We start from the raw sequence: 22,715 nt of genomic DNA, 5'->3' as shown, positions 1-22,715 counted from the left end.
TGGTATACAATTGAAATCATATCATAAGATGAAAAACAAAATTGTTGCAGGCACTTTTGAAATTGATCTGAAAATTAAAAACAAAGTTACAGGCTCATGAAATTTAAATTGATCTGAAAATAAAATTCATTTGCAACAACAATCCATATCCATACTAAAAGCATCATGAAAAGCGGTTTGATTTGCTAATGAATTAAATTAGAACTTATGCAAAATTGTAAAAAACAAACAAACTTCACAATATTGGAATGCATGAAGGATAAAGAATATTGCAGCAATTTTTATAAAACAATTTTCATTTTTGGCGCAGCATAGCAATAGTAGAATTGCAGCACTCCACACATTCATCCTGAATATAGCAACACAATATTGGAATAGAAAAACGTTATCTCAACTTATAATTTCATGTTCAACAAGAAAAAATTGGGATAAATGCAGGTAATGTTCATATGATTTCTTTACATGCTTGTTCATTGATTGTTCTACAACTTAATTTTTCACAGGTAACGGATGATGTAGTTTTTCAGCATATTTAACTTCTATAGTTTGTATTAGTTACCAATATTTGAATAAGCTATATTATGATATTTCCATGATGTTGTTTTGAGATTCCATATTTTTTTTCAATTTATAATAGTTGAAAATTGACTTAAACATCGAAGTATGGACGCATTATTCTTTTGAGAGTTTGCTTATTTCATCTCAGGTATTCTAGAAACAGCCTACCAAGCTTGTGTTGGAGTTTGAAGACATCAAATAGGAATTTAATGAAAACTTTGATTACCATTTTCAGCTAATTAAATCAATTACAAAGTGAAAAGATTTTGAAAACAATCTAGCTAGCTCGACCAAGCCAAGTATTATTAACTACCATAAACAAGAAATTGTAGTAGCTAGCTGGCCCAATACTTAAGTCTTGTTTGGCATGCTAGGTAGAGATTTTCCAGATAGAAAGTATGTAATCAATGCCAGTGATTTCTCAGGCTGATATGATGGTACTTCATGTCCAGCTCCTCTTATGGTAGCAAATGTCAAATTTTTTGTATAAATCTCTGTGTATCCACCAACCTGAAACACCAATGTTTTATAATTCATAATTAAGAAATTAATTTGTATGTTTCAAAAAAAAAAAATTAATTTGTACTGCGGTAAATACTTTTATAATTCATAAAAAATATACTTTTATAATTTTGATAGTGCAATATTATAACTACCTCTCCATTGAACAACCAAGGATACCATTCTATTTCGATTGTAAGGTTTAACTTCTTCAACGCATATTGAGTTGAAGTAACGGGTACCCTTGCATCAATATCACCGCTGCAACCCAACAAAACAAAACCTTAAGTTCAGCTCTACTTATTATTATATCATGTAGATGAATGTTTATATCCAAAGATATTTTTAGTAAATTTTAGTCTACTATTATAACCCATAAAAATTTTTTGGGTATTATATTGTATAAATATAATAAGTAATTGAATTATACATATGAAAAAGTATCTCAAACACAAAAACTCTATTTATTAATTAAAATTCAACGGAAAGTAGAATTTATTATATGTGTTTGTTTAAATTTAAGGGAGAGTTGCGCATATAGGTGAGTTAGATCATCAAAATTTATTGAAAACACATACATACCTATATATCAAAACTCTTAAACCATTATCCATGAATTCTCGTAGTAAGGAAAGGCTGCTTGTGGAGCTATAATTCCAGCCATTAATTACATCGCTACAAGGTTTCCAATCATGATCAAGCTTTGTCACATTAGCATGTAGTGCTTCTTGGACTTGTGGTCTATTTAAATATGCATACACATAATTATCACTACATGGATCAAAATTCACCAACTGCAATACCAATATAAAAACAAACAATTAGGATTTTAAATTAAGTATTAATTTTAATTTGAAGCAAAGTAATGAAAAACTTACAGAAGGGTTTTTGGGTTTCTTGATGTGGCATAAGGGGCTATAGATGTTGTAAATGTTAATGGCAGCAATATCACTATAGGCCTTGTTAATAGCTTCTGTACACTCTTTGCTCGGATTTCTCTGACCTTGTGGTGTGAAGTTACAACTTTTTCTAATAGTCAAACTATCCCTGTGTCACATCCCTGAGTCACACATCCCTGAGTCATCCGTTTCATCGTCTATAGCTGCATTTCCAATCTGTATCACATTTTTCGTTAAAATCCCTACACTAGACTAGCTAGACTTTGTATATATATATCAACAAAACATATAGAACATATAAAATATATACCGCAATTCCTTTGAGCTTGATTCCGTGCTTTTGCTTGTTCTTGTTCTTGTTATGGGAAAGAATAGTGTGTGCAAATTGAGGAACATAATTGCCAGCATAACTTTCACCTGCAATGTAAAAATCTCTTCCTTTGTATTCTGGAAATCTTTTTAACCATTTCACCAAAAACTTATAATTATCTTTTGCTGTTTGTCTGTCTCCACTATTACTATAATCTGATGTTCTATTGGAGTATGAATATCCTACACCAGCGGGTGTCTCTAGAAATATCACATTTGCAACTGAATACAACAACAAAAACAACATTAGTATAAAATTGAAGTGCGAGATTAATCTACAAAACTGTGGACATTAATAAATATACCATGGCTGTTGGGTTCCCATTTTTTTTTAATTTGTTGAATCTGAAGATCATGATTCTATATATATGTGAATATTCATCAACAAAAAATGGGAAATCCCTGTATATGGAAATAATTATTAATTTTCCATTTTTATGGTTATTTATTTCTATTTTTACCTTTCATATTGGTCAACCTTTGCTACTTCAATTTTTGAAGTTTTTAGGCTCATATGAAAAAAAGGTGGTATTGAAATGAAATGAAACCTGAACTAATCCAAAATCTCTTACCAAACCATCTATTAAAGGAATGAAATTAATTATGAACGATATAAATTACAAAAAAAAAAAAATTCAAAATATATATTTGTTCCTGTTTGAAATATATATACTTAAATAATTAAAAACATTTATAAACATAATAACCTCAGTGTATCAATCCTTATCTTTTTCTTAATCTTCGTCTAATTTTAACCCTATCTCTAATTCAAAATAGGATTCCCCTTTACGCTTTCAGTAAATATCAAATATATAAACCATCAATTTCTGAATAAAAAAACCATCAATTTCTTTTCTTCTATTTTTATAAAAATAAATTATCTATCTCCACTAAATCGCATTAAATTGGGAGGATAATAATTTTATTTATTTTCTTAAACCAAATGTTAATTTATTTTTTATTCAAAATATATGCTATTTAGGAAATTCCTAAGCTTTTTCTATAACTATAAATTCAAATATTATTTCTGAAAACTAATAATTACATTTATAGACATCTAATGAAAATGAAAACTCCATTTTTAAAGATAAAAGTATATTATATATATAGATAAATTACTCTGAACCTGGTCAACTTATAACATTGTACCTTGAATTTTGTATTTAAAAAATGGAAACAAATCCTTTATTCACTACTCATAAAATTATTTATATACATAGTATTAATCTTCACCTACCATCACTGTATATATGGAAAGTAGCTCATTACTTCAAACTCAAAAATTAATATTATTTATTTTTGTTTATAGATGTAACTGGTCACAAAAAAACATATTATGCAAAAAATATCATTTTCCTAAAAATTTAGTTCTTGTAGTTTTATTTATTCCGATTTCAAAGTGTGCTATTATGGTGCCTGTTCTGCTTTTCGTGTGTCTTTGGCTTGGAACGTGATAAAGAGAGAAAGAGAAAAGAGTTATGACAAAATAAAAGAAGAATAATGAGAAACTCAAACCTAAAAAAATTGGCATATATGCTTTAGTTTCAATTGGAAGAATGTGAAACTGAACCCTAAAACAAGACAAGAGAAAGACACACTAGGATAAATATATAGATGTTACGAAATTATACTTTTTAAGATTATTATCCTTACAATTTATTGTCTGAAACAGTTAGTAAATAGTACATATATATAAGTGAAAATAGAGATAATACTAATTAAAATACACTTTGATTTCGATTTAAGAAACAATGTAAAAATAGTGATAACATCGTGATATTATCCCAAGGACTAAAATGGATATTCACCTCAAGAACGCCGCGTATTGATCCCCGAAGGGGAGCCGGCAGGTGGATCTCCACGGATCTGCTTGAAGAGATCCGCTGGCGGACCTATGAGGCGAATCTCTTCATTCACCCGATTCGCCACTGTAACGGCTGGTCACCGACTCGGCCATAAAGATCATTAATGAGTTATCAATTAGCTAACCGCCAGGTTAAAGATAACTTGTAACCGCCGTTAATGGAGCATTAATGGAGGCTTTCTAGTTGCCTGAAGGTTACGACTTCTTAGCTATATATAGCCTGATTCCCTAGGCTATCAAGGTACACATTCTCACAACCTTTGTCAATTCAGTTTGTTTCCTTGATTCACCTTACTGACTTTGGCATCGGAGCTTCCCCCCGTCGAACCCAACGACGCCCCCCCACAGGGACGGACGTTGCTCGGAATTTCCCCACCTGTTATCAATTGGTGCGGTGAGCGTGGAATCCTTAATCAAACAAAGGATTTTTCGTTCACATTAAGAAACTATGACGACTGGAGATCAGAATCCCTCTTCAGGGATTGAAACACCATTAGTTACACCATCTAGTGATGGCCGCACAGATTCAACTGCTCCTGCAGCGCACGTCGAAAGTAGTATGAACCCTGATGCTTTCATCAACATGTGTGCATAAGCCATCGGAGAGCGGTTTGGACCCGAGACGGGGAATCGCCTGCGGTCGTTTATGACCCTTCCTCCACATTGGAGCATGTCGTCCACGTCAACTGTATCATCCTGGCCCTTGTTAAACTTTGGACCGGGCGCCCAGAGTTCTTCATTTCTCCAAGCTCACAACTCGGACTCCATGGTAACTACTACGGCGGCAGCTGGAGAACGATAAATCAATCGGGAGTTATTCCCTGGTGGCGCAGAAGGAAGTCAAAGGAATGATTCAACCCTTCCGGGCGGATCGATGGGTCTAGGGTTAAATCCTGGCGGGTTCGATATCCCAAGGCGCCCAAGGACGAATCTATCCCTTGGCGGATCTGAGGGGCGAACACACAAAAGCGTAGAAGGGAGAAAAATAGGCGGTCTAAATCACCTTCGCCTCGACGACCGAGATCCTCATGTCGGGGCAGATCGCCCCCATTTCCTGGTTGTAGACGGAGTAAAAGGCCAGCGGAGACGCCCCATTGTAGTGGACCACCACCCCTGCCACCCTCAGGAATTGTTGGACACATCCCGTCAGGAAGCCATGGAGGAGGTAGTGGGCAAGCTCCCCCAGGAGGGGGGCGGAGGAGGTAGTAACGGAGGAGGAGGCGGACGCGGAAGCGGAGGAGGGCGTTCGCCATCAGATCCATCATCTGGGTCAAGTTCTTCTTCTTCTCCAAGCAGATCTCCACGAAGGGGTCGCCCAAGGGCGGATCCGGAGAATTTCGATGATAGAGTTAGAGCTCTGGTGCTCCGTATGAATGAGGAAAATGCCAGGCACAATCCGTTCGCCAATAGAGATTCGCCTTTCGCAGCTTGGATTGAGGCAGAGGAAACTGATAGAGCTTTTAAAATACCTAATCTGGCCATCTACACAGGTGTTGACAATCCGGAAGCTCACGTCAGAAAATACCGAATACTACTCAAACTCAATCGTGCTACTGAGCTTGTGCTCTGCAAAATGTTTGTCACCACGCTAGGAGGTCCGGCCTACGGATGGTTTCAGTCTTTACCTCCGGGCTCAATAAACAGTTTTGATCAATTGAGCAGGGAATTCTGTGCTAAATTCGCCGGTTGTATTCCTCTAGTGGTTAAATCATGAAAGCTTTTTGAGTTAAAGCAGAAGGCGAATGAATCCCTTCGGGAGTACGTAGACACTTTTAACCAATTGTGCATACAAATCGTTGATGTGGATATCTCCGTAGCAGTGGAATGTTTTGTGAGAAACACCACTTGTAAGAGCTTGCAAGAAGATCTAATTCGAAAGAAACACACCAGCATGGCAGAATTGATGGAGCGTTGTAAAGAATTTATCGAGGTGGATGACATTCGCCGGGGATCGCAGTCATCGCCCAAAAGGGACAAGGGCGAATCTCGCCATCGAGATAGAGACAAAGACTAACATCAGGATTCTTCCTCTAGAAGCAAGCAAAGGGGTTCTAAGAACAAATCAACATTTGTCACCTCTTTCACGCCTCTCAACGCTTCTAAAAGTGAAGTCGTTATGTGGATCGAGAACAGTCAACACAAACGGAGCATTTCATACCCCGAACCAAAGGGGGGAGAGTACACCAATACTGCTAAAAATCCTAAGAATTATTGTAAGTATCACAGGAAAAATGGCCATGACACCGATGCATATTGGGAGTTAGCTCGGGAAATCGAACGTCTCATCGAGAGAGGCAAATTGGATCTGTTTATCCAGAATGATGGCAAGAAAGGATATGGTAATAGATCCAAAGAGGACCCAAAGAAGAAGGGGAAGGGTACCATCAATGTCATAGCAGGCGGACCTGGATACCGGCCAATGCTAAAAAAGGCAAAGACTACCGCCCTTGACAGGGCATCGTTAAATTGCCCCTTTGCCGATGTAGGTCCTGAAATATCTCCCCATGCAGATGCACTGGTCGTCACTATGATGGTGGAAGGCTGGGAGATGAAAAGAGTGATGGTTGATACTGGGAGTTCATGCAATGTCATCACCATAGGAGCTTTTGCCAAACTCATGATTGATCCTGTTCAGGTAGAGCCAACTGTGGTCGATATCTTAGGAGTGACGGGACACACTATCCAGACAAAAGGCCAAATCACTCTGGATTGCGAGCTTACAGACAATGATCAGGTCTGGAAAGGGGATCTGGAATTTTCTGTCTTGGATGGTCAGTTAGCTTACAATATCATCCTCGGATGGCCTTTTATCTCCGAAGTTGCAGCCCTTATCTCCATACAACACTTAACACTTTACATCCCCACGGCCAAGGGAGGTGTAATGATCAGAGGTGGCCAAAAGGTGGCCCAGGAGACATATTCGGCATCACTAATGGTTCGCCCTCAATCTAAGGAGGAAGATGAAGAGGAGCTCGTCACAATGGCCTTGGGCGAGACCGAAATGTACCTTATGGCGGATGAAAAGCAGGTGCGAATGGCTAAAGGGCTCAAAGGCGAAATTAAAAATGCAATCACCAAGGTACTCTGTGAGGCGGAGGATGTCTTCGCATGGAAAGATGAAATTCTCCCCGGAATCAGTCCAGACGTGATCACTCACAAGCTCAACATTGATAAAGATGCAGTTCCCGTGGCTCAGAAGTGGAGAAACCATGGCCCGGAAAGGCAGAAGGTGATAGAAGAAGAGATCACCAAGCTCCAGCGGGCCGACGCCATTGACGAGGTGCTTTACACTCAGTGGCTGGCGAACGTCGTTTTGGTGAAGAAAGCGGGCGGATCTTACCGCATGTGTATTGACTTTACGGATCTCAACAAAGCTTGTCCCAAAGACAACTATCCTTTGCCATGTATTGACATGCTTGTAGACGGAACCGTCGGTCATGCCATGTACTCCTTTACAGATGTGAAGTCAGGTTACCATCAGATCCCCATGGAGCCCTCAGATAGAATCAAGACCTCGTTCGTAACACACCAAGCCACTTATTGTTTCAAAGTTATGCCCTTTAGGCTTAAGAACGCGGGTGCAACTTATCAGAGGATGATGAACAAGATATTCGCAGATAGTAAAGGGGATAACTATTCTGTCTATGTAGATGACATGATCATCAAGAGTACAACCATAGAAAGGCATGCGGATGATATAAAGGAGGTACTGGACGTACTCCGACGCCACAACATTAAGCTGAACCCAGAGAAGTGTACTTTTATGCGACGTATGGAAAATTATTAGGGTTCATGATCAGCGAAAAAGGAGTTAGCCCAAATCCTGACAAGGTTAAGGCTGTCCTAGAAATGCAAGCACCACGGAACATCAGAGAAGTACAACGCCTTAATGGGCGGATCATAGCCTTGGGCAGGTTTATCTCTTGTTCAGCTCGCAGATGTCAGCCCTTTTACGAGGTCATTAAGAAGCAAAAGGCATTCGAGTGGAATGAGGATTGTGAAAAGGCCTTCGAAGGAATCAAGCGGTTCCTCACGGAGCCACCCATGATGAGTCGACCAATGAAGGGAGAGGACCTCTACATGTATGTAGAGGTTACGGATAATGCCGTATGCACGGTCATGATACGAGAGGAGGATGGCCAGCAGTTTCCGATTTATTATGTGAGCAAGGTCTTGAAGGACGCCGAAACCAGATATTCTAAGCTTGATAAAATGGCGCTGGCTGTTGTCACCACGGCAATCCGCCTTAGACCATATTTTCAGGCGCATACTGTAGTGGTTCGAACAAATATACCGATGAGAAAGGTGTTGCAGAAACCAGACACTTCTGGAAGGTTGATGGAATGGGCAATCCGCCTTGGCGAATTCGATGTGAGATATGAAAGCAGGTCAGCTTTAAAGAGTCAGGTCCTAGCAGACTTTGTGAATGAATTCACTGATGAAGGGATAGATCATCCCAAGCCTCCGATAGAGGAATGGACAATGTACACCGATGGCGCCTCCTCAGCGGATGGAGCTGGCGTAGGCGTTGTGATCAAGGGTCTCCAATATATAAAATTACGGTATGCAGCAAAATTAAATTTCCATGCAACTAATAATGCTGCTGAATATGAAGCTCTGATATTGGGATTACGCCTACTCAAAGAAATCACTCCTGAGCGGATTGTGATCTATAGTGATTCTAAGCTAATGGTCAACCAAGTAATCAAGAATTACGAGGTGAAAGACGAGGTTCTGGCCAAATACGTAGCAGAAGTCAAAAAATTATTGGATCACCTTGAGGCTAAGGAAACCAAATGGGAACTGATTCACGTACCAAGGGAGTCCAACACAGAGGCGGATCATTTGGCCAAAATGGCCTCTTGTGAGGAGAACTGGACAGATCTAGATTGTCCCTTCGAAGTTAAAATAGCTCCAGCCTTCGCTTCAGAGGAAGTATCCCTACTCACAACGGTAGAAGATGATTGGAGATCGGTCATCCGCCAATATCTGTTAAGTGGAACTTTACCTGAGGATAAAGAAGAGGCACGGCGGATAGTTAGGAGAGCGGCTTATTTCTCCATGATCAATGACGGCCTTTACAGAAAATCTTTTAGCCACCCCTGGTTGAAGTGCATTCTGCCGGAAGAGGGACAGCAAATCCTCAAAGAGCTACATGAGGGATCATGTGGGGCTCATGAAGCATCCGCCACCATCTTGAAGAAATCCAGGTTAGCGGGTTTCTACTGGCCCACGGCCGAATTGGATGCCCAAAAATTGGTAGAATCTTGTCATAGTTGCCAGATTCATGCGAATGAATCACATACTGCCAAACATATCCAGAGGCCCATCATAGAAGGACGGCCATTCGCCCTCTGGGGAATAGACATTGTTGGCCCATTTCCTCTGACTCGCCGACAGAGGAGGTACGTGGTAGTGGCAGTGGATCATTTCACCAAGTGGGTAGAAGCCGAAGCTGTTTCCTCCATCACTGCAGAACGAATGGTGGAATTCGTCAAAGACAATATCGTGGGAAGATACGGTGTTCCGCATACCATCATCACCGATAATGGAGCACAGTTCAACTGTAGCGAATTCAAAACTTTCTGTGAAGGGTTGGGCATCCTGAACAGATTTGCCTCCGTTTATTATCCCCAATCTAACGGGATGACCGAAGTCACAAATCGGACGATCGTAAAAGGGATAAAAAAGAGATTGGGAGAGCATGATAAGAAGTGGGCGGATCAGCTGACAAGCGTTTTATGGGCTTATCGCACCACTCCTAGGACGGCCACAGGAGAAACACCATTTGCCCTATCTCATGGGGTAGAGGTTGTGATCCCTGTTGAAATACAGGTCCCAAGTGATAGAGTGGCCTTTTATTGCGAAAAGGACAACGGCAAAAGGTTAAGGGAAAGTCTGGATCAAGTAGGCGATCGAAGAGACCAAGCCTATGTACGCATGGCGGCGTATAAACAGCGAATCGCCGCTTACCATGATAAAAATGCTAAGCTTGTGGATCTGAATGTGGGTGACCTTGTGCTCCGAAAGGCCGACAAAATCCAGTCTCGAGAAGGCAATGGCAAGTTAGGGCTCAACTGGACGGGTCCATATCAGATAGTGGAGAAGATTGGATTCGCCACATTTAAAATTCAGGACATGGAGGGCAACACATTGCCGCGCACATGGAACCTCCAAAATCTCCGCAAATATTTTGTCAAGAAATAAAGTGTACACACGGTCTTGAGTACTCTTTTTCCTTTAGTAAGCTTTTTCCCATGTGGTTTTTCTTACTAAAGGTTTTAACGAGGCTCACTTATAAGACCTGCTTACTGTAATAAAGCATTTATCCCATTAATAAACATCATTTGTACTATTATCTGTGTTCTTTTTAAAGTTTATTGCAGCAATATAAATATTCCAGTCTTAAAAAGAAGGGGGGCATCCGACGCTCTCCATTAACAAAGTATCGCTACTTTTTCTCCCTGGACATAAGAGAATCCATCTTATGGGCGGATCCATCTCTGAGAAGATCTCAATCTCCGATAGAGTTAAAACGATCCTTGGACGCAAGGTCTTTACACTCTCTTACATATCCTTCCCAAAAAAGGATTCACAAGTCCTACGGGCGGATCACTTCACCTCAAAGACAGGTAGCAAATTGATCCCCTAGGCAGCTTTACTTCCTTCAATGGAATAGAACAGCTTCTAACCTTCACAAAGGTCCATGCTATGGGGTACGGCTGGCCACCTACTTCAAAATAAATCCTAGATGCCTATATATTTACTTACGCAAACGTAATAGTAAAATAAATAGCTTCCATAAAGGATTAAAACAAATTGTACTTAACGATTTTTTACAAATCACAAGTAAACAACTAAGTAATAATAGGAGCATCCTCCTTTACATTATCCTCGCTTGCGGCGCTTGCCTGGAAAGCCTCCTTCTCCACAGCCTCAGATACGCCAACCAAAGGTACCTCCTTTTCCACGGAAGATGTGGGACTGAGAGGAAGAGCGGTATCAATGATCGATTCTTCACCCGCCTTGGGGGGCACTTCCTCAAGCTCCACTAGGGGGACAGTAGCGGAAGGTTTGCTTTCTTCCATGGGTCCCTTCATCCATCTCCGATTCTTCACCCGCCTTGGGGGGCACTTACTTAACGATGTATTCCTTGGCGTCCGCCATCTTGTCATATTTAGCTACGTCTTCTGGTTCGGGGACGGCGAACTGAGGATCTGTGAAATCAATCTCGGGATGCGCCAGAGACAAGTACGCCATGAGCAGTTCGCCATAATAGAAGGCTTGCTCACCCGCCATATATTCAGCTTCGCCTAGGGCGTCCTCATGATTCTTGGCGTCTGTCGCAATCTTTTCCTTCAGCTTCCCAATCTCCACATCTCTGAGGACTAAGGCGGCAGTGGCAGAGGCAAGGTTCGCATTAACAGAAGCAATGTGCGCATTGGCATCCGCTACATCTTTTTCTAGCTTTTCAATGGTTGCCTTGTCCGCCACATTTTGAAGGAGCTCGGCCTCCATAGCACGTATACGAGTATACATCTGTCAAAAACAAACAATCTCATTAAGAGAAAAGAGCAAAGGAGCAACTTTTTCATAAAAAGAAATCCTTTCTAGGGGACTCACCATAAGGAGCTCTGTTTTCCCCTTTTGCGCATGAATGGAACCAAGAATTTGATTCTGACTCCTTTGCACTTCGCCCACCTGACCAAGGGCTTCATCCAAGTCATTTATGATGGACTCATTCTCAAAAGATCCTTGAGCGCCATACTTGGCGGACCAGTATCCGCCCATATCAGGCTTCGCCATCTGCACCAACATTCAAGGATCAAAACTTAAAACTTGATGAACAGGTAAAAATAAAAGACAACTTACCTGTTCTATCTCCCCAACAGGCTTGGCGGACCTCATGGCATCCGCCATAAGCTTAGGGCCTCCCGTGGTTATAGGCTTCCTCCTTTTTAGGGGTGGCTCGACCGCTGTTCCCGCAGGGCGTTTCCCAGTCTCCGTTTGAGGATTCGCCGCTTGATCTTTCCTACGCGCTTTAGCCTCTAAGAACTTACTACGCTTCTCTGCAATAGCGTGATTGGCCTTAGATAAACCCCTGCCAAGGAAAACATTGAAGTAATCAAAGTTCAAGAAGGAATAAAAGTTACCTTGGTCAAATTGTGTAATCTTGGAGTAAATGAATTGCTCCCCCTCTCGGCGTATCAACGGGATATCGCTCATCATGAAGGCTAAAGCGTCTGCGTATGTCCATGCATCCGCCTTGATCTTCTTCATGAGCTCCGCCACCACTTCATCACTATCGGTCAATATTCGCATATCGCCCGCCATATGTAAAGGCCTGGGATTCCAAAACGAGGGAAAACCCAGCGATTCGCCCTCTTTTATCTTCACATAGAAGAATTTCTCATCCCAGCAATGGACATTTGACATTTTGTCGCTAAAGGGCGAATATGTCCCGAATTTGGCGAAGGTGAGATAGGATTCATACTTCCGTTTTGAGGGTTTATGGAAATCCCTAAAAACGCGACCCGTATACACCACTCCTAAATTTGAGGCGAGGTAACAGTCTAAAGCAATATCCAACCAACCGTTGGGATGTAGTTGGCTGGCTGTAATATCAAAGTAGGAGAGGATGTCCGCCTTCATCTTTGGGAGAGGAAGCCGGAAACCCCTCTCTACGTGACTGCAATACACAGTGAGAAAACCGCTAGGCGGACAGGAAGGTCGTTGATGGGCTGCGGCTAACTGAGTCTCATAATTATTGATCCAAGGATAGCGATTCGCCAGATCCACTAGATCCGCAGGACTCATACGAGACGGAGTAGACTCCGCTCGAGGATTCTTTTTTCTAGGTAGGATAAAAGAAGAGGCCATTGTCCCCGGAAAACACCTAGCCTTAACGGCCGAAGCGGTACCGGAGACGGAAGTGGAAAGGGCTGGATTACTAGTGGAATGAGTTTGGTAACGATTACACGCCGAGTCACTAAACCCAGCAAAATCAGAGTTAATCGTGTCCTCGGAGGAAGAGGAGTTCTCCGATGACGAAGTGGTCCAACTAAAATCGACTTCTATTTCGGGAGAAGAGGTCGAATTAAAAAGCTCCGAAGTTGATCTAGAAGATGAAGACGAACTTCTAAACATCCAGAGAAAAGTTAAACAAAAGAAGATGAACTTACATGTGAAATCGGAAGCTTGGTGCGAGACTCTGAAAAATTCCCAGAAAAAACTTCGAAAGGAGACGATGCGGAAGAAATGGAGAAGAAAGAGAAAGAGAAAGAAGAAGAAGGACGTTTTCTCCTTCCTGGGACAGTGCGTCCACTACACATGTCATTCCTCCATTGGCATTGAACAGTGCGCTCATTAATGCAGATGTTTATGACGGCGCGCGGAAGCTCAAAAGCCCTAAAGGACTTTAAAGGCATTTTGGGGGGGGGGGCTTCTGATAACATCGTGATATTATCCCAAGGACTAAAATGGATATTCACCTCAAGAACACCGCGTATTGATCCTCGAAGGGGAGCCGGCAGGCGGATCTCCACGGATCTGCTTGAAGTGATCCGCTGGCGGACCTATGAGGCGAATCTCTTCATTCACCCGATTCGCCATAAAGATCATTAATGAGTTATCAATTAGCTAACCGCCAGGTTAAAGATAACTTGTAACCGCCATTAATGGAGCATTATTGGAGGCTTTCTAGTTGCCTGAAGGTTACGACTTTTTAGCTATATATAGCCTGATTCCCTAGGCTATCAAGGTACACATTCTCACAACCTTTGTCAATTCAGTTTGTTTCCTTGATTCACCTTACTGACTTTGGCATCGGAGCTTCCCCCCGTCGAACCCAACGACGCCCCCCCACAGGGACGGACGTTGCTCGGAATTTCCCCACCTGTTATCAAATAGAGAATAAAATCCATAAATAAGAAAGTTAAATTCATCCCAAAATAGTTTTACATAATAAATATATAGAAAATAACCCCCACCCTAAATAAAGGCTAATATAACTCAAATAAACCAAAAAACTATATATATGTACAAATATGTTACTTTGCAAAACTAAATTGATGTAAATTATGTTTAAAATATAAAGTAGATAGATAAATAATATGTAATTAATAGTTATATAACCCAAAATACTTTTCATAAATATATTACATAATTATACACATATATATACAAGGACCAAAAGTCTAAAAGTTGAGAAAGAAAGACCAAAACAGTATTTTTTACATTCCAGCAGCTTTACCGACGGAAAATCCGTCGGTAAACAGCCTTTAGTGACAGAAAACGGAAAATTACAGAATTAGTCCAACAGTTTCCAGATTCATTCAAAAGCTTTAGATTAGATCTATTCTATCGTTTTTGGGTTCCCGAACTACCAAAATTGGATCATAGTCTATAACGGGGACTCCTAAAACGATGTTTTATTTTAAAACGTTATTTAGAAATATTTTCAAAACTTATAATTGCAACGTTTTTTTTAATCCCGAACTACCTTTGAATCGGATCATGGTTCGTATTGGGATATTAAAACGAGGTTTTTATTTTGAAACAAAGCCGAACGTTTATTTAATACGACACGAAAATTAAATAAATACGAAAAATTAAGTAAAACGTGATAAATAAATAAATAACTAAATAAATAAAATTATAACATAAAAATAAATAAATAAAGGAAATAAATTAAATAAAATAAAATGAGTCTAGTCCTCTGATAATACCTCAAGATCGGTATCTGACAGTCGAAGTCGGTTGATTCCGCGAATCGTGATTTTCCGGTGTTTTTCGGGTTTTTAGTAAAAATTTAACTTTTAGGAAATCCGGACTTTTTGAGAAAAAAAAATATTTTTCTCAAAAAAATTCACTTTCTCTCTCTAAAAATGTCTAGAGTGAGAAAGCTCTCCCAAATTCCTCCTCTCAAATGCATGGGGATCCGTGCCTTTTATAGGCACGGATCCCAAAAAAGTTTGGGCGTAGCCCGACGGTCGTCGGGCTACGCTCAAAATGTTTTGGGCCTACGCCCAAAATGTTGGGCGGACGCCCAAAATCAGTTGGGCCAACGCCCAACATATGTTGGACGCGCGCCCAACTTACGTTGGGCGTTCGCCCAAAGACCGTTGGGCGTCCGCCCAACGATGTTAGGCGTTCGTCCCACGTCGTTGGGCGCTCGCCCAACGGCTGTTGGGCGTGTGCGCCCAGCGGCCGTCGGGCGTGCATCCCGCGCTGTCGGGCGCGCGTCGTACTATCGTCGGGCACGCGTCGACTGCTGTTAGACAAGGTGCCGCGGCCTAATCTCCCGGACGGACCGGGGGGTGGACACCTCATGGCGACGTAAGCGGTGATTGGCGCCGAAAGCAACCAATCGTGGAATCAAGCTGCTCGGCAGGACCGGAGCTCGGAGTATGGAAGAGTCGCCACCCACGAATGGAAAAATGAACACCGATCCCTTGCGGGAGACCGGTGAGGGTTCGGAAAACTTAGGTACGAGCCGAGAAGGCTAGCTCCTTTCCGGAGAAAGGCTACTAAGCACCCCGACATCGCCCGGTTATGAACCACCGGCCTCCTACTCAGCGTGTTAGGCGATAACGGACTAATCACATATTTCTTTAAGTTTGAAATTCATTTGAAACCTTTTCTTTCTCGTTTTGAAAACCGTTTTGAGCACATATTATTGAAAGCCACTTTGATAAAGAATCACCCATTTACATCAATTCAAAATACATAGGAGAGAGAAGGGGAGAAGGAAGAATTGATTTATTTACCGTGTGATTTATGCTTCATATTATACACTAACTCTAAATTAATCTCGTTCCCCAAAACAAGTTTATTTACATGGTCCGTACCTTAATCGCCGTTGGAACGATTTAGGTACATTTCAAAAACCCCGTTAATGACGTTCACTCGAATCGCCGTTGGAACGACTCGAGCGTTTGGAAAATGTGGAATAAAAACTTTAACTCCAAAAACGTGATTAGGCATACAAGTCCAATTATTTTTGTACAAATCCATTTGAGTAAGAAAACGATTCAAAACTCTATTATTTACAACAATACGGTTTTAATTACAAGGTTCGCTTAACCTGTCGTTGGAACGAATTAAGGTTTCAACACGTGATATTTTGGAAATGGTTTAAAAATGACAAGAAAACGTTATTTACACTTTAGGAATATCTAGAAAAGCTTTAATTTAAACAAACAAATTAAACTCTCTTTTTATGGTTTGTTTTCCCCTTTTTCACTCAATTGAACCTTACTTGAACATAATTACAACAATTAACAAATCAAGGTTCAATTTTACCCAATCAAACATATTTGAAATATAAACATATATATACAAAAATAAGATAGGAATATATATATACATAGTTTTATCTAAAAATAAGGACGTATTTATAGATGAAAATGAATAAGAAATACTATATGATATAATAAAGAAAGTGAGAAAAAGAGTACTAAACCAAATACATTTTTATCCTAATTATAACTATATAAAAATAACTAAAACTATACAAGTTTAAAAGAAAAGGAAAGTAATTTGGATCCCAAAATAGTTTATGAATATATAGGAAACACCCCATCCTCAATAATGGCTAAATCCATTTAAATAAACCAAAAACTATATATACATATACAAATAATTTCATAAAACCAAAACAATGAAAATTATAATTGAATATACAAAGTAAGTAAGTATATAGATAATTATTAGGTGAATGCCTCAAAAATAATTTTAACTAACATATTACATAATTATACATATATATATAAGAGATTAAATATCAAAAAAATGGAAAAAAATGGATTTAAGAGGTGATTTTTGGTTTCCAACAGATTACCGACGGAAAATCCGTCGCCAATCTGCTATTAGTGACAGAAAAGGTAGAATTACAGCAGCAGTCCAAAACTTTCCAGATTTATTCAAACACCTTAAATTAGATCTATTGTATCGTTTTGGATTTCCGAGCTACCCAAATTGGATCATAGCCTATAACGGAGACTCCTAAAACGACGTTTTTATTTTAAAACGTTATTTTAAAATTTATAATTACAACGTTTTTAATTCCCGAACTACCTTTAAATCGGATCATGGTTCGTGTTGGGATATTAAAACGAGGTTTTTATTTCAAAACAAAACCGAACGTTTATTTAACACGAGACGAAAATTAAATAAATACGGAATAATAAATAAAACGTGATAAATAACTAACTAAATAAATAAAAAACTATAACATAAAAATAAATAAATAAGGAAAAATAAATTAAATTAACTAAAATAAAACGAGTCTAGTCCTCGGATAATACCTTAAGATCGGTATCTGACAGTCGAAGTCGGTTGATTCCACGAGTTGTGATTTTCTGGTTTTTTTTGTGTTTTTGATAAAATATTTAACTTTAGAAAATTTGGATTTTTTTAGGAAAAAAAATATTTTCCTCAAAAAATTGACTTTCTCTCTCTAAAAATGTCTAGAGTGAGAAAGCTCCAAAAATGCTCCCTTCAAATGCATGGGGATCCGTGCCTTATATAGGGACGGATCCCGGAGACTTTGGGCGACGCCCGAATAAAATTGGGCGTCGCCCAAAGCCGGTTGGGCGAACGCCCAACCTAGTTGGGCGGACGCCCAACTTATGTTGGGCGAATGCCCAACTTTCGTTGGGCGGACGCCCAACATTAGTTGGGCGAACGCCCAACAGCGGCCGTCGGGCATGCACCCCTCGCTGTCGGGCGCGCGCGCCCAACGGTCATCGAGCGCGTGCTCCGCGCTGCCGGGCGTGCGCGCCCAGCGGACGTCGCGCGTGCGCTCCGCGCTGCCGGGCGTGCGCGCCCATCGGACGTCACGCGTGTGCCCCGCACTGTCAGGCACGCGTCCAACTGTCGTCGGATGCGCGTCGGCTGTCGCTAGGCGTTCACACCACGTCGCTGAGCACTCGCGAGCCGTCCACTCGATAATCGCGACTCCCACTAACTTCTTCCTTTTTTATTATAAATTTTTGTTTTAAAACTTCCGGAATCAACCGCTTCGACCGTCTTGTTACAGGTTTTCGTCATAGGTCCTCCGACTCGGTGTCTACAACTGTCGCTAGGCGCTCGCACCACGTCGCCAAGCACTCGCGAGCCGTCCACTCGATGATCGCAACTCTTACTGACCTCTCGTTTTTTATTATATATATTTTTGGCTTTAAAATTCCCGGAACCAACCGCTTCAACCGTCTTGTTACAGGTTTTCGTCACAGGTCCTCCGACTCGGTGTCTACAGTTGCCCCTACTTTTCTATTTTGACAGTGATGTGTGTGTTTTGAAAACGTTTTTTTGCTAACACGGCACATGCAATGGAAATATATTAAAGTAAAAGACACATATAGAGTAGGAGGAAGAATACCTGATCTCTGCGCTGCGCGCTCCAGCTTCGTCTTCGATCCCCTCCGTCTTTGCCTTCGAATCGGCTGCCGGTGGACGTTTTCCTTAAGGATCCTAGCTTAAATCGACCGCGGGTAAATAGTTCTTTCTAGCGACCCTAGTCTCTAAATTGATCGCGGGTAAAAATGGCTCAAAAGTTACCTCGGTCGTGGACCGTAGGTAAGATGGCTCGAAAGCTACCTCGATCGTGGATCGTAGGTAAGATGGCTTAAAAGCAACCTCGGTCGTGGACCATAGGTAAGATGGCTCGAAAGCTACCTCGATCGTGGATCATAGGTAAGATGGCTTAAAAGCAACCTCGGTCGTGGACCGTAGGTAAGATGGCTCACAAGCAACCTCGGTCGTGGACCGTAGGTAAGATGGCTCAAAAGCTACCTCGATCGTGGACCGTAGGTAAGATGGCTCAAAAGCAACCTGGATTGTAGGTAAGATGGCTCAAAGGCAACCTCGGTCGTGGATCGTAGGTAAGATGGCTCACAAGCAACCTCAATCGTGGACCGTAGGTAAGATGGCTCAAAAGCTACCTCGGTCGTGGACCGTAGGTAAGATGGCTCAAAAGCAACCTGGATCGTAGGTAAGATGGCTCAAAGGCAACCTCGGTCGCGGACCGTAGGTAAGATGGCTTAAAAGCAAAAAGGTTCTTTCTAGCAATTCTGAATTCTAAGATACTGTCGTCTGTATTTTTACTGGAGCTATTGTCTCGGGCATTTTGAGTTGTTTGGTAGGAACGCGCTTACCCATTTGTTTGGAACGCTTTTGACTAAAATCATTTTTCTGTCAACTGTTGTCTGTATTTTGACTGGTGCCACTGTTCTGTAAAATTTCGGCTGTCGTCTAGAGTTATATCTCTGTGGTATTGGTCACCGTCTGGCAGAAGCGCAGGCTGAAACGGACTGCGAATCGGAGGTCTGTGCACCTGGTAATTAATTATTTACTTTTCACCTTTATGTCACATCGTACCTTTTTCACTATTTACGGGAATGTCATTCCCTCTTCCTATATAAGGTGGTGGGGTTTCATTTCAACCCCACACATTCTCTCTCTTCTCTCTCTCTCTAGCTTTTATCTTTGAGCATTCTTGTGATGGATTCAGATAAATACGATGGCACGAAGGGCATGGATGCGGGCTTCGAGAACCTGACTAGAGTGGTCCCCTTTCAGGATCCTGATTCTCATCTGAGCCGGACCCACATTAACCAGGTAAGTACCCTTCTACCCTTTTATCCTTTGACTAGACTTCTAGGCTTTAGTAGCCCTGCTTTGAACGTGATTTGCATGCCAACCTCTAAGTCTGTTTAGAAGACCTTTAGTTAGAAAACGCGAATTTCTATGCACGTAAGCAATGTTTTATTTATCTTTTGAAAGAATGTGAATTATATTCACGTGAATAGTAAAAATACGAACAATGCATGTCAACAGTAAAAACGTGAATAACACGTGAATAGTGCACGTGAATAGTGAAACATTGAATAATGCGTGAATAGTGCACGTGAATAGCAAAACGTGAATAGTGCACGTGAATAGTAAAAACGTGAATAGTGTACGTGAATAGTAAAAAAACATAAATGACCAAATTAAATGCTAAAATTGGATCAATCTCTTTCCCAACACGCGGGAGAGTGGAACATCGAAGAATAATGAATTAATCAAATCTTGTACAAACGACCCTAAGAACGAAATCTGACAAAATGATGGTCCTAATTGACAAGGAGTCTCTAGGTTAGATTTAAACATGACCGAAAGAATAACTAGGTTAACAAACCTTTATTAGACGTGAGCCTAGGAGCGAGGTTTAAACTTACCCGTTCTACTCTTTCCAGATCATAGGCATTTCTGGGACCACGGAGGACATCCACGCTTGATATGCCATGCTTAGCCCGGCGGCCAAAGTCCGGGTACGAGAGTTGGGCTTCGAGCCCTTTATCCTGGCGCTGCCTCGCGCCAACGGGGTATGCGACCGATACGGCCTGCGCGCTTTGTGCGAGAGATGGGTGGACTCGACCCATACTTTCCACTTCTCATTCGGGGAGATGACGATCTCGCCCCGCGACTTCTCCTTATTGACTGGGTTGCGAGGTAGCGGTATCCCGGTTCCTTTCTTCTTTGACATGGTGCGTCCCCGGGTTGACAGTGACGAGTTAGCTGCTCTGAGTGGACCAGGAGTCTACACGGGGGTCAAGTCCACCCCGGCGAGGTTTATCACTACCTACGGATTACTGAGTCGCAGGGACTTCTGCGATCGAGATGACACGGATCGGACCGTTCGCAGCTTCCTTCTATACGCCTTGGGCGAGACGATATTCCGCACCCAGAGCGGGATGGTACATGCGGGTCTTATCCAGGCCTTCCGTGACTTGGATGCGGCATCTTCTTATGATTGGGCAGGAGCCGGCTTAGCTTTTCTGTACAAGTTTTTGGATTTGACTTGCCGGAAGCGCAAGGATTTCGGTGATTACACCTTTGCTCTCATGGTACGTCGTTCATCCTTGGCTTGTTTCTTTATTCTTTTCGCGATTTCTGCTTTTAACCTTCGTTCCTACGAGCAGGTTTGGGCCTACGAGAGGCGGATTCTTCCGTGCACACGCAGGAGAAGGCCTCGGGTGGTTAGGCTTCCACTTATGGCTCGGTGGGGTGATTTTGATTTAGGCGCCGAGGAGAGGCGGACAGTGGCGCGATTCCTAGCATGGATTGACTCGTGGACCTTGGGGCAGGTGAACATCTTCTAACTATGCTGGATTTTCGCTTGACCAGACCTGACTTTTCTCTCTTTTTTTTCAGATTCGATTCAGATGGGACGACCTCGACTTTGGTCCCGATTACGCTTATGTTACCCGCATCCAGGGGCAGCAGTGCGTACTTACAGGCCCCTGTGTGCGGGCATGGTACTTGGGCGACCGGGGCATCACCGGGGTTAGCGCCTCGCATTGGACACCCGGCGAGATCCCAGTGTCCATGTTTGCAGTGAGGACCTTGCCTCTATCGGACATTCGTCGCGACTTGACCCGCCAGTTTGCCCCTCGAGATGTGTGGGACCATGCAGGGGGCCGTGCTCGTTATTTATCGACGCTGTTGACTCCGGCGGACGCTCCCGAGGTTGCGATGGACGTGGACCCCAGGACAGACGTGTTTTCAGCGGAGGCTGTTGCTGCGGTTTTTGGTCGAGAGGAGATCCCGGTGAGTGCTTGACCCTTTTTTATTCTTTATTCACGAGGTGGTTAGGGATGTTTATTGTATCTTTATATGCAGGAGGGTTCCTTGAGGAGCGCTCGGATGTCCGACTTTTTCGACGGTACTCGGGCCTGGACGCCTGCGAGCGAGCCTTCCTATTATGCGGGTGAGTCCTCAAGCGCCGTCCGGCCAGAGCGGCCCGACTTAGGCATACCTATCCCTGACTTTGGGAGGGATTTCTCGGTAGTTCATTATGACGAGACAGGAGTGGCCTATGCCGGCGTTGAGATAGCTCCTCCTGTTTTCACATCGAGGGTGCCGTTTGATCCCCCGGATGCCCTCCATACTTCGAGGGAAACATGCACTGATTACGTGGGGTTGTCTGGTTATCTCAGAGAGCGGCTTAGCCTACGTTGCACCAGCCACCTGGTGAGTATTCTTATTTTATTTTAGTATAGTGGAATGTATGCACATATGTATGTATGACTTCTGTTGTTGTCTGTTCTTCTTCTTTTCTTCCTTATATATATATATATATATATTTTACAGAGCGATCTCCATGCAAATGAGCTGAGGCGGAGCGAGTCACCGCGGGATGCCGATGCCAGGGTCGGCCAGGTCTATCGGGAGAGGAATGCCCATTGGTCGGGGATGATGCGAGCGGAGACCGAGGGGCGTCTTGCCGCCGAGGAGAGGACGCGAGTGGAGATCGCGGGGCACCTTGCCGCCGAGGAGGGTCGTCGGATTGCTGAGGAGGCCTTATCTGCGGAGCGGGCTTCTCATTTGAGGGACTTTGAGGACTTCTGGGATCTTCCTCCTTATTAGGCTTATTATTTGTAGTTTTCTCATTAGTATTACCCCGATGTATAGCTTGTATATAGGGAGAGGGGTGGATAGGATGTAGGCTTTTTACGTGAGAGAGGTAGGAAATGTAT

At 42.2% G+C, this 22,715-nt stretch overlaps 1 pseudogene; it reads right to left on the bottom strand.

Annotated features, from left to right (window-relative positions):
- Positions 1-909: 909 nt before the first annotated feature.
- LOC136200493 (serine carboxypeptidase-like 40) lies at positions 910-2,795 on the bottom strand (annotated as a pseudogene).
- Positions 2,796-22,715: the final 19,920 nt, after the last annotated feature.

Source organism: Euphorbia lathyris, chromosome 7 (genome assembly GCF_963576675.1).
Source record: "Euphorbia lathyris chromosome 7, ddEupLath1.1, whole genome shotgun sequence".
NCBI lineage: Eukaryota > Viridiplantae > Streptophyta > Magnoliopsida > Malpighiales > Euphorbiaceae > Euphorbia > Euphorbia lathyris.
Note: the sequence above shows the minus strand (reverse complement) of the source record. Positions and strands in the feature narration are given on the sequence as shown.